Genomic DNA, 16356 nt, shown 5'->3' with positions numbered 1-16356 from the left:
ATTCATAACACTCTTTTTGGCGGGATTTTCTAAGACATTAGGTGACATTCTGTTTTTAAAATTACCTGGAACGCTTGCAGCAAGATCTAATTCACGATAAAACGTTTAAACCTTGAAAACTTGACATACAATTTCCGGTACTGTATTGTTCTGTTCATAACTCTTATGTATTCATTAAAATAATTCATTGTCTAATAGTATGTAGACAACAAATAATGTATTTTATGCAAAACCCAGATCAAGATATCAAATACATAAATGTATCGTTTCGTTCACGTCTAATTATTTTGCTGAAGAAAGCCACCATTAATGAAATATATATTCAGGGTGATTTTAAGTTGTAGGCGTGACTATCATCACCCGATCGAATACGGAAACGTATATTGACCCCCCTTATATTTAAAATATATAAAACGAATGGGAAGGTTTAATCAAGTTATATGTATTGGTGAATGTGAAAGTAGTCCTTCAAATGATTATGTATATATTTAATATATAAAGCAAATTTTTCCGTTAAGTTATTTATTTATTCCACATAAATAAGTAATCTGATCGAATGACATGTTTTGATAATTATCCTCTACGCGCTTTTATCAAAGTGTTATTTAAGTACGAAAAAAACAAATATCCTGTTATTAAGATTGTTAAATATCACATATTTTATGTATAAAAACTATTTGACAACATTTTAAAAGAAGGAACATGAAATGGCAGAAACTAGACACCATAGGTTTCAGAGTAACTCTACGATGTCTGAAAAGTATTTGTAGCGTTTTTCGTGTTGTCATGTCGGCGGGGCGAAAACACGTAAACTCAAAAGTAATGTATTTTGTCGTGTTTTCGTGTAGGCGGGGAGAAAACACAAACACTCGACAGATAAGGTATTTGTCATGTTTTCGTATTGGCGGTGCAAAAACACGAAAACACGACAAATAAAGGGCGCCAACACGACTTATTTATACCCGCCAACACGAAAACTCGACAGATAAATTTGTCGTGTCGGCGCCCTTCTAAACGTCGAGTTTTCGCGTAAAATGTGTTGGTTTTTTTTTTGCGTTTTCGCCCCGCCGACACGACAACACGAAAACACGACAAATTAGGTTTTTGTCGAGTTTTCGTGTTTTCGCCCCGCCAACACGAAATGGCAGAAATCATCCACGATAGAAACCAATGGCAAAGGGTTTTAGAAGCATTTTCTTTCTTTTCGAACGAAGAATTCAGAATTTATTTATATTCACTAAAGCTGCAGTAGGAGATCTGAGATTTAAAAAAAAATACAATAGTATGTCTGATGTCAGCTATCGTTTTAAGAATACAAAGTGTATGTATAACAGACCCGGTTCAAGAAATATTTCATTGGGGTGCGGTGGGCCATCTTCCCTCTTGAGTGCTGGAAAATGCGCGCGCTGATGACGTAATTTTGTAATTATAAACGAATACTTAACAGATGTTTATTTACAGAGATAAAAATCATCTTTAAAGAAGGGGTTATTTGTCTTCATAAAACATAACTTCTTTCATTTGAGATTACAAACATACGTCAATATATACATCTACTACATACATACTTCTGTTTATAAACATAAACATGTTCGATCAAAACATTTTATATGATTTTACAAGAATAATTTGTGGTAAAAGTTATAGCATATATTTAGTTTCATATCTTAGAAATTAGATATTTCATTAATATTCAAGTTATATGATGCGTATATAAGGGGGGTCAATATACGTTTCCGTAATCGAAGGTCAAACCATATAAATGGGTTTAAATCTGTGGTGTCTGATGCACAAATATGGATTTAACCACTTATATAATTGGCAGTAAGTAAGACCTTAATACACAGCCAATACTCTCCTAACTTGTTCTTAAATGTTAAAGATATGTAACACGTTATTTAGTTTTCATTTCGACTGTTGTATTTAGGAATAATACATTAAAGCAATAAATGTGATATATGTAACCAATACCTCGTAGGAAAATTGTTGTGATTGATTTATTTGTCAACTGCATGCCTATTTTGTATTCCAATAGTTTTTATGTCTCCTAAAAGTCTTTCGTTAGCTTTTTATTTGTTTATTATTTGATGTTTCATTTCATGTCGATTGTTAAATTTGTAAATTATGTGTTATAGAAAATATTGTTTGAAGTCAGTACGACGTTCCCACAGTCCTGTAGGAAAATTGTTGAAAAATTGTTATTGGTAAGAAAAATTGTTATTGATAATGTTTTGTTAGTGATTTATTTGTTGACTGCATGCTTGTTTTCAATTACGACAGTTTTACATCTTAGCTGGTATTTTTCCACAGTCTTTCGGCAATTTATATATATATACGGAAGAGTATACTGACCCCTCTTTATTTAATACAGATCTTTAAAAAATAACGTTTTATATAATGTATAAGTCAAGTGGTATGACCTAGTTATGTATTGCATGATATATACAATTGTAAATTGTTATAGATATATAAATAAAAAAGACGATTTCAGTTATGCTGTAACATAATTTTTCAAAAAAATATTGAACTATATGCGGGATGATATCTTTTCGAATAAAAATTCGCACAGTTTATATGACGTATGTTTATATTAAAGTACGATTATTTATTTTATAGCGGTTCACAAAGGAACTCTCCAGTAGACGTGCAATATGGCAGACGAAGCTTGCGAAGTGGAGACATTGCAGGTTTATTTTCTATTTTCTCATTTTATCTGACTAGTTATAGAGAAACTTTCGTTTTCTGCGAGATGATGCTGTATATGAAAAGGATTATGTATAGACAGAGTTTTTTTTATTAAGCTTTTAAAATCTTATAAATTTTATATCACGTGTTCCAGATTTTATTGACAAAGTGACAAAAAAACAAACTCAAGAAAACTGAGTCAAATTAAAATTCCTGTCTCAGAGGTAATAAATTCACAAGATTAGCTCAGTACGAAGAGCGTTGGTCTACGGTTCGCATCGTCGCGAGTTCGATCCCTGGGCGGGGCGTTCTCCGTGACGATTTGATAACAGACATTGTGTCTGAAATCATTTGTCCTCCACCTCTGATAATTCGTGTGGGGAAAGTTGGCAATTATTTGCGGAGAACAGGTTTGTTCTGGTAAAGAATCCCGGAACATTGGTTAGGTTTACTGCCCGCTGTTACATGACTGAAATACGGCGTAACGTCACCCCCCCCCCCCTCCCCCCGCCCCACAAAAAATACTCAGAGGTAAATTGATAAATAAAACTGCCGAGAGTGAGGAGAACGCCCTGACAATGCTGTCGGACTATGTGTTGATTTGAAGTTTTTAGAAAGTGCATCCTCTCCTTGTCCCGGCTTAGGAGCTGTAGTAACCACATTTATTAGACTGAAAGATTGTTGAAACAGGTCATTTAACTAACTAAAATAATATATGATGTGTAGTGAAAGTCTGAAACTCTTTTTTTGATCTTATTGATTTTCATTTCTAACTTTAGGTGTCAACGAGACCGGACAATGCATGATCTGCTATGACAGGGAACCTTCAATGTTTCATGTGGGCATACAAGTTGCCTTGCATGTGCACTGCATCTAAAGTGTAATGGAAGCAAATACCCTCAATACATAGAAAATATCGATAAAGTGCGCTCAGTTGTCAAAGACTTTAATAATGTTTAAACAACTATTGACTCTTGGGGGCAATTGATGTTCTACATAATGTGCTGTTTATGTTCTACAAATGTGCTATTGATGTTCCTTAGAAATGTGCAGTTTATGTTCCACAGAATTATTTAAAACTCCTTTGACATTTAAAGTTTGTACAGTTTTACTTAATAGCCCGAAAGTAGTTTAAGTTGCCAAATGAATAACATATGAATATGCATATGTTACTGTTAAAGTTCAACGTCATTTCAGTGTATCGAATGGCAAAATAGGCTCATCTATTATTTGGTGGACTAAAATTTTGACAAAGCAGTATGTTAATACAAAAAGGTTGTCTCCGAAATTTAGGGGCATTCTTACCTATTTCAGTATAAATCAACACAGAGAATTAATTTCCAATTTCAAATATCATTAATATTTAGTGAATATTGCTAAAATATAGCACAGAATTTGTTGTCTATGAGCTTCTGAAAAAATAAGACTTTCCCTTTTTAAACACAAATGATTAAGTATTATTGGATTGTAAATCTTCTTATGTTTTATGAAATGGCATATGTGAATGTGATTATGAGTTTCGTTTACTTATTTGGTAACTGAAAACATTGATAAATTTAGTGAAAATAAATTTGTTTCATTTTTTTTTGCATGTGTTATTCTATATCTGCAACCCGGAATTTAATGATGAGCCTACAGACTTTTCCACATCTGTTGAAATGAGTCATACATAGTCTTAGCTTATCTTAGCACTGCTTAAGATGATCCGTTCCCATCATATTTTGTCTTTTTATCTTGTGGACATTCTAGCATGTTCAGTCTTTATTTGGGTCAACCAAAACATGAACACAACTGGAACATTATCCAGATTATCTCAGTTATCACAAGGAACAGCCGTATCCCATAATGGGTTTTAGCGTTATTGTTCTCTGTGAGAAGTGCAGGGACATAGCTTTCATCCTATTGAAACTTCCTTCTCCAGAACTTAACCCGAACATCTTTGTAGGGATTATATCTCTCTCTCACCAACCCCTCATTTTTGGGGAGACATATTGTATTTTCCTTAAGGGCCGTCCGTCTGTCTGTCCGTCCATCTGTCCGTCCATCGTTCTGTCTATCTGTACGTCCATTTGTCCGACACACATTACTGTGTGTCGAACGCCTCATACACTTTAAGGCAGATTTATTTCAAACTTCCACAGATGATCAGGTTATATGTGCAAATGATCATAAAGTAAGGAATTTTTTATCCACCCATTTTACCGGAATTAGAGCATTCGTTATTTTCACTACAATGAACCACAAATTTTGTGTTGTACCAGTCCAACATTACTGGTAGGATTTACTAAAAACCTGACAGATGAATGATCTTTATATGTAGATGGTTGCAAGTTGCAAAGGAATTATTTATGTCTACCCCAATCCGTGGGATGGGGTGAGACATACTGTTTTGCAATGTCCATCCATCTGTCAGTCCGTCCATCATCACACTTCATTTCATATCAATAACCTGAGGGCAGATTGACCTAGGACATTGAAACTCCACATACTTACTAGCCTTGATTCATAGATGACCCTATTGATTTTGGAGTCATTGGGCCATGGTCAAGGTCACAGAGACCAGAAAATTGAAATTAGGTAAATAACTGAAAGAGCGTTGTAGATATGATATTCAAACATCACAGACTTATTGCTCTTGATCAGTAGATAAAAATAGTGGATATCAGGGCCTCTAGGTCAAAGTTCAAGGTCACAAGACCCTAAAACATTGAGAATGGTTTCCGCTCAATAATCTAAGAACCATTTCACCAAGGACTGTCAAAATTAATAGACATATTGCAGCTAATATGCATATGACCCCTGTCGATATCAGGGTCACTGGGTCAGTTGTTAAGGTTACAGGTACCCGAATATCAAAAATACTTTCCACTTAGTAATTTGATAACCGTTTCACATGGGATCTTTAAACTCCATAGAATTATTGTACTTGGTCAGTAGAGGACTGCTATTAATATCAGTGTCACTTGTACTATAGTGAAGGTCACACGGATCTGAAATATTGAAAATGGTTTCCGCTTCAATAACCTGCGAATCGTTTCACAAACGACCTTCAAACTTTATAACATTATTGGACTTGATCTGTAGATGAACTCTTTCAACAGTGAGATCACTGGGTCAAAGGTCCTGGTCACTGGTACCTGAAACATTGAAAATTGTTTCCAGTTAACAGTTTGAGAACCAATTCACTATGGACACTAAAACTTCATAGTCTTTTTTTTCTTTATCAGTGGATGATCGCTATCGATATATATCGGGGACTTTAGGTCAAAGGTTCTAACCACAAGGACAGGAAAATTGGAAAATGGTTTCTCCTTTATAACCGAAGCACCATTTCACTTAGAATTTTCAAACGTCACATGATTACTGGTCTCTGCAAATTCTTTGGGCTTATGTAATAGATGAGAATGTTGATTTGTGAGTCACCATGATTGGTGTAGGAGTCAGCATATCTTAACACTCACCATGAGGCAGTTGTTAATTTCTACATCGTTTCATGTTAGGGCTATGCATTTTACACCCATGGAGGGATTTTGAAAGCACTCGACACAAGTGATCACAATAGAGGTCATACAGAAGCCAATAACTGTGTGTCTACCTAAATGCTGACTAGGAGCGCATTCCCAATATTATATCCTTCCTTGGGGACTTAATGTTAAAGAAATTACCTGTTGCCTCTGAAATAACATACATGGCTTATATCGAGCTTGTGGACGGTTCTGATATAATTTATATAATTTATATCAAACTTTGTCACGGCTTGGTAAAAGATCTTTGCTCCTTTAAAAAAACTGGTGCTTTTCCAAACCACTCAGATTTTATTATCGTCCAAGTTATAACTAGGCGTTATTGCAAAAATAGCTAATTTTATATATCGTTTGCAAGGAAGCACAGCCATTTACCTATTGCCTTACATCAAACTTCACGTGATCAGCAAACAATCGTGTCTCCTTAGGAAAACTGAGCTTATCGAATAAAAATTAACAGCAAACTAATGTACCCTTGACATTGTAGAAATAGTTGACTATGCTTTTTGGGCATGTGACATCTTCATTTATTATTTGAATTATTTGAAACCTTGCGAGATCTATTTGAGGAAGAGCCGTTAAAATTCAAAGGAGCAGTGACTGCTTAACATGTGGGGATCTAAAGGTCAAGGCCACAAGAACCTGAACTTTGAAACTGATATGAGTGTACTCCATAATTAGATAACTATTTAAGATTTTAACTTAGACTTCAAAAGCTCTTTTGTCTTAGATAGATCCTTGGAAATAACTTTAAACATAGTAACTCTGAAAATGGTTACCACTATATGCAATTTAGACTGTTGAACGTATAATTTTCAGACTTCATAGCCTCATTATGCCTTTATGAGTACATTGTTACCGCTGTAGAGCAATAAATTTTTAAATGTACAAATACTGATATTTATGTAGAGGCTGGTGTTCAGGAGAGGTAAATTTGATAGTATATTTCAGCTTAGGCAAATTTGAATGATGTGGTTATAGACAGACCATGGATGAATGCTAGATATATAAAACACTAAAGTTTAGCAACACCTGATTAAAGGCCCATTTGACAGTTTTCAGTATGTATATAGGTAAACAATTTTCCTACAGACAGGATATAATTTAACTTTGTTTACTGATGGAGGAAACAAATTTGAAACGGAAATATGTAGATAATGCAGATAATGCAAAATTAAAGCAAGGGACATGTGCATTTTAAAGTATATATCTATTAAAGTCATCATTTTCATTTAATTAACAAAGTTTAAAGAAATTTGGTCCATGGTAAAGACAAGGATTTGAGGTATCATTTTGTCATGTTCATGGCCAAGAACATTTGCCACAGAATAAAACAAATCATAGTTATCCAGTCTTGGTAATGAATTGTCTGCTCTTGAAAGTCGGGAAATACTGAAAAAATAATCAATTTTCAAGTACAGATAATTTAAGATCAAGCACCGGTACCTATGGTTTTAAAAAATATTTCCATTTTTACTTTGATTCTCAGTCAGTACATAAAGTTTAAAGAAACTTTGTTGGTTGGAAAAATGTTTGCCTATTAAAACTGTCTGATGTGTCTCAAATACTCTAAACTTTAGACAGATATATGTAAACGCAGCTAAAAGAAATTAAATAAATTGCTTTTTTATAAATGTGTTCGGGTTTTGTTAAAGTTCTGTGCACACTTTTGTCATTTTATGGACAAAATAAAAGCTTGACAGAAATGAATTTCTTAGAGCTACATTTAGGTGTTGCTAAACGTTCTGTTTATAGTATATCTGAGGACTATTGTTATAAAAGTTTTTGCCCCCTCATCGATGTGGGTTCGAGCCTCACTCGGGGCGTTAAATTCTTCATGTGAGGAAGCCATCCAGCTGGCTTACGGAAGGTCGCTGGTTCTACCCAGGTGCCCGCTCGTGATGAAATAATGCACGGAGGGGCACCTGGGGTCTTCCTCCACCATTAAAGCTGGAAAGTCGCCATATGACCTATCATGTGTCGGTGCGACGTTAAATCCAACAAAAGAAAAAAAATGTTTCTGCAACTTGATCACTCTCGACACCACTTTCTTGATTGCCGTGAAATTAGGAGAAAAGAGAGTTTCCCTTTAAAATGGTGCGCGACCATCAATGGAACTGCTGGTATTACTTTTTATGTATTTTGGTGTAATGCAAACAATGATATCTGTAGTCCACCCAAAACAACCTCTCACACTCAAAGACTAAAAGAGGGCGCTCTACCACTGAGTAATCAAGGCAGATAAATATTTTGAGGACAAGGTCAAAGAGAGCCGAACTTCACAAGTACATTACATGATGTGTGAAATACCAGGACAAATTCTTGATCATTAGGTGGAAGATCAATTGCATAGGTTGGAACAACGTGGTAAGTTATGTTTGCAGTGTGATATGCCAGAGGTGTACCCCTTATAAACCAATAAGCTTGAACAAAACTTTTTTGTGACAAATATAAAGAACTCAGGACATTTCGTATTTTATTTTATTCCAATCAATATTCAAAAACTCCTCTAAATGTGTATGCTTTGTTCTTAAGCATATACAATTTTTTTTTGTATAATCAGCACGGAATTCGACTCATAAATAATCATTTTTTTTTTATTTGAAAAAAAGGTAAAATGCCCAATGCTATGTTAACCAACATCAGAAAAAATAATTAAGTTTACCATCTAGTTTAGGAGATTTTGGCTTTACCCCAACCCTTTAAAATTTATTTTAGCCTTTACTATTTCTTAACATAAAGAACAAAATACAACATATCACTGAATAGTGCAAAATAAAATGCCAGATAATAAATTCCACTATCTGCAGTGCAGTTTTAATCTCAAATTTATGCAAGTGAACAGTACATATTTGTTTACCTGTAACTAGTGTTATTGTTATGATATAACATTTAAATCACAAGGTGGACGTCACGAGAAAATATTACATTAACTCAATACAACAGGCAAGATCTAGTAACAAATTGTCTGCACAGATCATTTTCGATCTGTAAAATGCTAACGCCATTTGGTCAAAATGTCTTTGAAATTAAATTTATGTTGCAACAATGCTCATAACATAGCACATCTACGAATACGCAGCCTGGTATCGATCTGTTAAGTTACACTCCTTCGGGATCCATTAGTTTAAGGAGACGCCTGAGAGAGCTCTGCGTTGCTCATATTCATGGTTACATTTAGCATTCTACATATTACTTTATATCCAGCATCTACAAAACCTTGTTCGTTAAGCTTCCTGATTTCATCAAGTATGTGGTGACTCGTTGTAGCCCTGGCTTTCTTATGTTTCTGTCATGCCATATTATCAAAAAAAGATGCTCGTATTTTGTTCTGTGTATACATATACAATGTTCTTGTGGTAGTACTTTACAAGTTCTGCGGTACTGACATGGTCGCGGGGAAAATTCGGAAAATCATTCTGCAATGAAAGAAAACACGGGTTGAAAGTCTCATCAGTCAATTGTAAAATATTTAAAAATAGTAAAATTTAGACAGGTAGATTGATGACTTTAACGTATTTTCACTACATACGTTTATGATTACTTCCACAATCGCGAATCGTGTACATTAAACTTGGGATTAAAGCACACGATTTTGCTAGATTTATTTTAAGTCTGGAATCCGATTTGCATTGTCCAATACGGTCTCCATTTTTAGATTTATTTATTATCAAACAATGCATTATATTCCAAAAGAAATGACAAATAATAAGATGAGAAATACCTTACTTTACATCATAGTACATGTACATAGCTATGTTAAAAGGCTCATCAAATACCTGTGCTATCAGCTAAAAAAGTGTAAACATAATTGCTCCAGGACTTATGCAGACAGAAACCGACTGACGCCTGCTACTTTGGATAATAAGTTTTACAACATGACTGAAATTTGATAAGGTCATCAAAATTAATTTCTCGGAATCTGTTTGTGCATTTTAGGTTACATGAAATGTCATTTACTTGTCTCAAACAATAAAATGATAACAACATACAATCAGTGAATCTTGACCAAAGTATCACTCTCAAAACACGACTTTATCTTTTGCCAGGTCAAATTCTCAAACGCTTTAGGTGCGCAAACAGAGAGACCCACCTAAATGCTAATTGCTTTAGAACAGTTCTGTTAGTTTGCTCAAATCAAACATATGAAAAGTAAGAAGAATATCAAATCTTACCCAGTATCCTTCTATGTCTGTGATTAGAAACTGAATGCTACGATTACCCGAGCAAACGACAAGCCTTACAATGCTATATATATCCTAAACTGTTTATTTTAATTTGATAAATACATTTATAAATTCAAGACAATTAATGTCCTGCAAAATTGCTTAAATATCTTTCCATATATACATTTTTATATTTCTACACCCATTCTATTCATTTTTATACATAAACTCAAAGTAATTGATGGGGTACGTTTATAGTTTAAGTATCTTTCACTTATTTCTTTTATATCTAATCAGGAAATAAATTTCTTTTGAAATGCGCAGTTTAATTAAAACATAATTAAACCGTTCTCAAATTCATTTTAAATAGTTCTTATTATAGAAAATACCTTTGACTTTATTCTGCAATAGATATATTCTCATAAAATCAAACATGTTATAAGAATCATTTCTCTAAAAAGACCTGATAGTTTTTTAAATATTATATTTAACTACAAAGAAATACTAACATATAATAAAAATAATATATAAATTCTCAAAATTTAAGAAGTATATAAATATAATATTTAAGTGTATGCGAATTCATCTACGTTGAATGTACATTGGGGGGTCAGTATACTCTTCCGTAATATATATATATATAGACTTAATATAATTATATTGAATATGTGTTTAAATGATTGTTGTTACAAGTGTTGTTGTTTTAATTTATATTAACTTTTTCTGAAAAAGAAAGTGTTCATACTTCGTATATATGTCTGATATTTAACACATTTTTAAAGTGTGTATGATTAAAAAAATTGACCAACAATGTTGACACAAATGAATGATATGCTGTTAATATAGCACATATTTATATATTTGTATCACCTTAGACAAAGTGATCGAGGATGAGCTATTGTTTTCTCCGTTTCTCTGTCCTATCGTCTTCCGCCGTCGGTAAGGAATTAAAACTGTTATAGAGTGTATGTGGCCAAACAAACTGTCAAGGGTTGTATTGATCAAGATTGTTAAAATACATAATAGTTTGTGATTCGTAGGTAGTCATAATTATACAGAATGTATGGAGTTATAAAATCTCGGACAAGCTCGATACTGGGTAAGGGGAAGTATGCTTTAAAACAACTGAGATATATGGTCATTGACTAAAGTTGCAATCGTAATGATTCTGTGTATGACTACTAGTTGGAATCTGATCATCTCCACCTTAATGCTACGCAATATTCCTCTTATATAATAAGGCGCAATATCGGACAACTTTTAAGCACATGACTGTAAAATGGCGGCCAAATTTTAAGACATTATGAGAATATTGTTATCAGTTATATTTCAGATTTAATAAGAATACATTTCTTTAAAATTGAAAAACCACGTAGAAATAATGTGAAGAACTTTGGAGGTTTTTGCTGCTCTCGGAAGATGAATATTTGAAAAATTAAGAATGTGAAATTAGCATAGCCATGCAAGTATTTGACCCTGTATTACCTTTGAAAGAGAGCTGAGGATTCAGTAAAAGTCGTAGGGTCTTGACACCATTCGCCAAATCGTCTTAAATACTATCACACGAGACTTTTGTATGAAAAGAGGACATAAGTGTCTTGGAGTTTCATCGGAATTATATGAATGCCTTATGTACTCACCATGATGCTTGAACAGACTTCATAGAGTCTTTGGAGACATCTGGAAAACAGCTCATCTGAACATCTACTAGTTATAGAATTTACATGTTATGACTGATGGAGAATCCATTCTGCATGATACTTAAGAATGTACGAGCGTTTTTTTCAGGATATCCGCCATATTGAAAAATGTTTCTTCGAATATTGCTTTCTAACAAAAGTTTTGCCAAAAATTAATGCTAAATAATTAAAATATGGCTAATAATGTACCATTTAACCAAATATGTTATGCTTCTTGCGAAAAAAAAAATGTTCACCCTTATTTTTGGCTGGCATTTGCCTAAAATTGACGTAAGATTTACAATGGGGTAGGGGTAGGTAATTTCAAATATTTATTAAAGTAGATCAGGTTTGGTTTTGATATTTTTCTGACTGATACATACAATGTTAAGCTATAAATAAAATAAAAGTTTTCAAGATAGCACTTTATATTAGCTAGAAAATATAAATTAAAACAAAAAGAACAAAAAATATCAAAATTCACCACTTTTTAACAGTTTTTTCTTAATAAATCTCTTAGATGCACGGTGACCCCAACTTTTTTTCTTTTCATTTTGAAGCATTTTTGTGTGTCATTAATGCTGCAAAATATTTTGAAAATCTTAACGTCAAAATTTTTTTGTAGATCTAAATACGTTTTTTCCATTGAAAATAAAGTGGGTGGGGTAATTATGTCAACATTTAAAACTTAAAGAGATTTGTTAATGACAGTTATGCTTATATAATACTGACATCATCATATATTCATATTAACCTGTAAGACCTGAATCCCTATAAGATTAAGTAGGATATTATATGTTTTATAAAGTATCAACATTTTTTCAATTTTACAAAATTTCAGAAATGCGTAAACAGTGGGTGAAGAAAATACCCTATAGAATTAAAACGAGTTCGGTGACCTATGTTTTTTCTGCTCTTGTTTGTCTTAGAAACTAATGTTCTTCAAGCTCACAGGGTATGAAAAACTTCTTAATGTTAGAAAAAAATCGCTCGTACATCCTTAACTGGATACTGCATAATTCATCACAAGGTTATCATCATTTGACTAACTGAGAATTTCAATAAATCATTGTAAGGCTGTGAGTTATACTAGTCTTACAATGATAAGATCACTTGAGGATAACCCTATGACACAAGATAAAGAAGACATGTATTATATCTTCACGCATATATCCCATAGTTCTGGAATTTATAAAAGACGAAGATAACTATCTAAATACTGGATTTTTAAAAGGACATCAACATCCATTAATTGAATAAATGATTCAAACAAAAACATGGAACAAAGTATGTATTCTGGTTGTGATGTTCCAAACCCATATTACATTTAAAATAATGATTAGTACAATTTTGATTATTATTTTAGCGTCGTTTTGAAAAGGATTCACTTAAGCTGCATAAATGTTAGACGTACTGATTTTTTACAATTCTAAGAATTTACTTTTACTAGAAGCAATTTTCCTTAAAGACTTGACAGCTTATTCGGGGAAATTTATTATCTGATAAAATGTGAATATCCTGAAGGAATGAGAGGCAAAATTGACTTGTAAAACGATTAGGTACGTCAAGTCAGTGCATCAAATTCATGCCAAATGAGTATCCATCATCTATTAATCTTGGATTTTTTGCATGTGAAATACTAGTACAAGAAAATTACAAGGTCTATTTGTATAGTATCTTGATGAGCAGTTTAGACGTGTCTTTTGCACAAATTTTAAGAAACGATAAAGTAGGGCTAAACTGTTTAGTTCTAAATGGAACGTCATTATGTACCAACTTCCCACATAAATACCAGCTCTATCATATAATGAGGGTTGATATAATAGTTTGATAACAAAGTAAAAAAAACACCAATCATTTTTCATTCTCAATTATGCTTGAAATACTTTTTTAAATCTACTCCCATTATAAAAAATATTTTCTGATTTAAGGAGCAATATTTATTTTTGAATGTTTGTCAGAATGATTGTAAAATTATCATTTGACAATACTGAAGTTTACAAATGTGAGGAAAAGTGTCAGATCAGGATTCGCTGATAACTCCCCATAACATTGTGTTGACATGTCTTGGGTGATCTAATCAACTGAGTTACCTGGCACTGATTGTCCAGAAATGAGAAACGTTATTTCTATTGTGTTACATACAGTCATTATGACATTTGTGATCGTGTTCCAGTTTCGCCGACGTCAATGACGTTGTATACATGCCCAAAGTAAACGTGCCGGGCCATTGCCAACTCCTTCATCTAAAAACAATCACCGACTTATCTTTCCTTTTTAAGGTATTTATATTTGAATCTTACAGAACTGATAGAAATATTATATTGACAATATAAGAAATGGGAAAATAAATTGCATTAATCCATAACTTGTTTTGACATTTATATGATTACCTTTTACAATAAAATTATTTCTATTTTTACATCATATTTGCCCATACTTTTGCCAGTAGTAAATATTAAACAATTCTTGATAGATGACTAAATCCATTCCTTTACCATGCGCTAAACCATGCGCTAAAATGTATTTCGTTGACTTTTTTCATTCAGCCTACATACATACAATTCGTTCTGTTAGACTACCATTAATACGGTACATGCTTTATTTAATGTTGTAAAAAATAAATGTGTGTGATGTATCACTGTCTTTCCACTTTATCCCCATTTATATAGAAGATTTATTTATGAATTTTAGAATAATTCTCAGCTCAACTCATGAGTTTGGTCGACTTGGTTAGGTTATACACTTCTATGATACTATCAAAAACCTGAAGAAGATAAAGTTCAAATGTTTTTACAAACTGTGATAAGGACTTGCCTTTGTAAGATTTGCCTCCATTTTAAAAAGCAGTTTAATTATTTGAATAGTTGATACTAACGAAGACTTAGAGATACAATAAATGACGAATAAGGGGTTGCGGGGCATGGTAGAAAATGCTTTGGTAATTTCAAACTTAAACATATACTTTTAAACCATTTGAACATCCGAGGCTAGAAGGCAGGAACGGTAGATTGCATTTTATATACCGTACATGAACTGTGGTTTTCCGCTTTTTCTATTTTATGCCAAACCAATTACAAGTACATGCACTTTAGAACAGAACATTAAGGATCGCTACAAGACATGGTTTTAAGCACGTTCTGACTATAAATCACAAAACATTGGTTAAAATGTTTATTTGTATACTACGTAAACATGATGATATATCACGTTTGTCAACAAGATATTTTCATATTGTCCGTAAGTATTGACCTGGCACTCATTAATCTTCGCCAGTATTTTCGGGCGTTTTCGTTATTTTACGCGATATATGTATGTATTCTGAAAATATCTACATTTATTACAATAACAATGGTAGTTAAGCAATGGTTCGGTTATGTAGTTGTAAGCTTTCTGACTCTAACGCACGTTACTATGGGTTAAGTCTAACTGAGTCTGCTATTCTTTGCTTTGTTGGACTCTATGCCGCCAAATGATTTGTATAATGTCTCACTTGTCTTTTGATATTAAACACGCAACCATATTTCCGAACTGGACGCAAACAAAATAGGTAAATGTTTTACAAAATCGCTTCTTAATTGTAATGAGGAAGAAAACCATCCCTTTTAAGGGGTTGACAAATGGACGTAAAATACAACTCTTGTTCCGCGCATGTCCGTTTCTTAAAATTCTCTTTACTCTTTGTTGCAAAATTTCAAATGTTATATCTAAAAATATGTTATTTCAGCTGCAGTTCTAATCAATGTAAGACTTTATATAGTTTATATTTGTGCTTTTACTGTTTGGTAATTTTTTCTTCATGGGATTTTATTTCGAAGAAAGTAAGACAAATGCTTAGTTTTCTTTTATCAGAACCCTAACGCAACACAAGAAGTTTAGTATAATAACATCATAGTCAGCAGTTTAAAATGTCAAGTATTTCAATATATGTCGCAAATATTAACCGATAAAGATTGGTTTACTTAAATTATACGAGGTTTTACTGAAGTTAAGCGCCGTAATGAATGAGGTTAAACATCCGTGTTTGATTTAATTATGATAATACATTCCTCATATTACCATGCATAAGATATAAAAAGAACTTCGTGAAAAAGTTAAAAGTTGTCTTGACAACAAATTTGTAGCCACTAAATGAGCTCCGTTACCACCATTTTATAACATGATTTTGTTATATTACAACTCAATCTTGTGTGTCACGTACACATTTAGAAAAGACAGCGCTTGCGTGCGTGCGTGCGAGCGAGCGAGCGGGAGCGGGAGAAAGATAGAGATGTGTTATTCAGACGGAGACGTCAGTTTTAA

The 16356-nt window shown here is 33.0% G+C and overlaps 1 long non-coding RNA gene across 1 annotated transcript; it reads left to right on the top strand.

The window, feature by feature from the left end:
- The first annotated feature begins 492 nt into the window (after positions 1 to 492).
- Positions 493 to 4271, top strand: LOC123551147 (uncharacterized). Its single transcript, XR_008369285.1, has 3 exons — positions 493 to 2204; positions 2617 to 2687; positions 3465 to 4271. It is a non-coding gene; the product is annotated as an uncharacterized LOC123551147 (long non-coding RNA).
- The last annotated feature ends 12085 nt before the right edge of the window (positions 4272 to 16356 follow it).

Source organism: Mercenaria mercenaria, unplaced genomic scaffold (assembly GCF_021730395.1).
Source record: "Mercenaria mercenaria strain notata unplaced genomic scaffold, MADL_Memer_1 contig_3551, whole genome shotgun sequence".
Classification (NCBI taxonomy): domain Eukaryota; kingdom Metazoa; phylum Mollusca; class Bivalvia; order Venerida; family Veneridae; genus Mercenaria; species Mercenaria mercenaria.
This window is presented reverse-complemented; position numbering and strand designations above follow the sequence as displayed.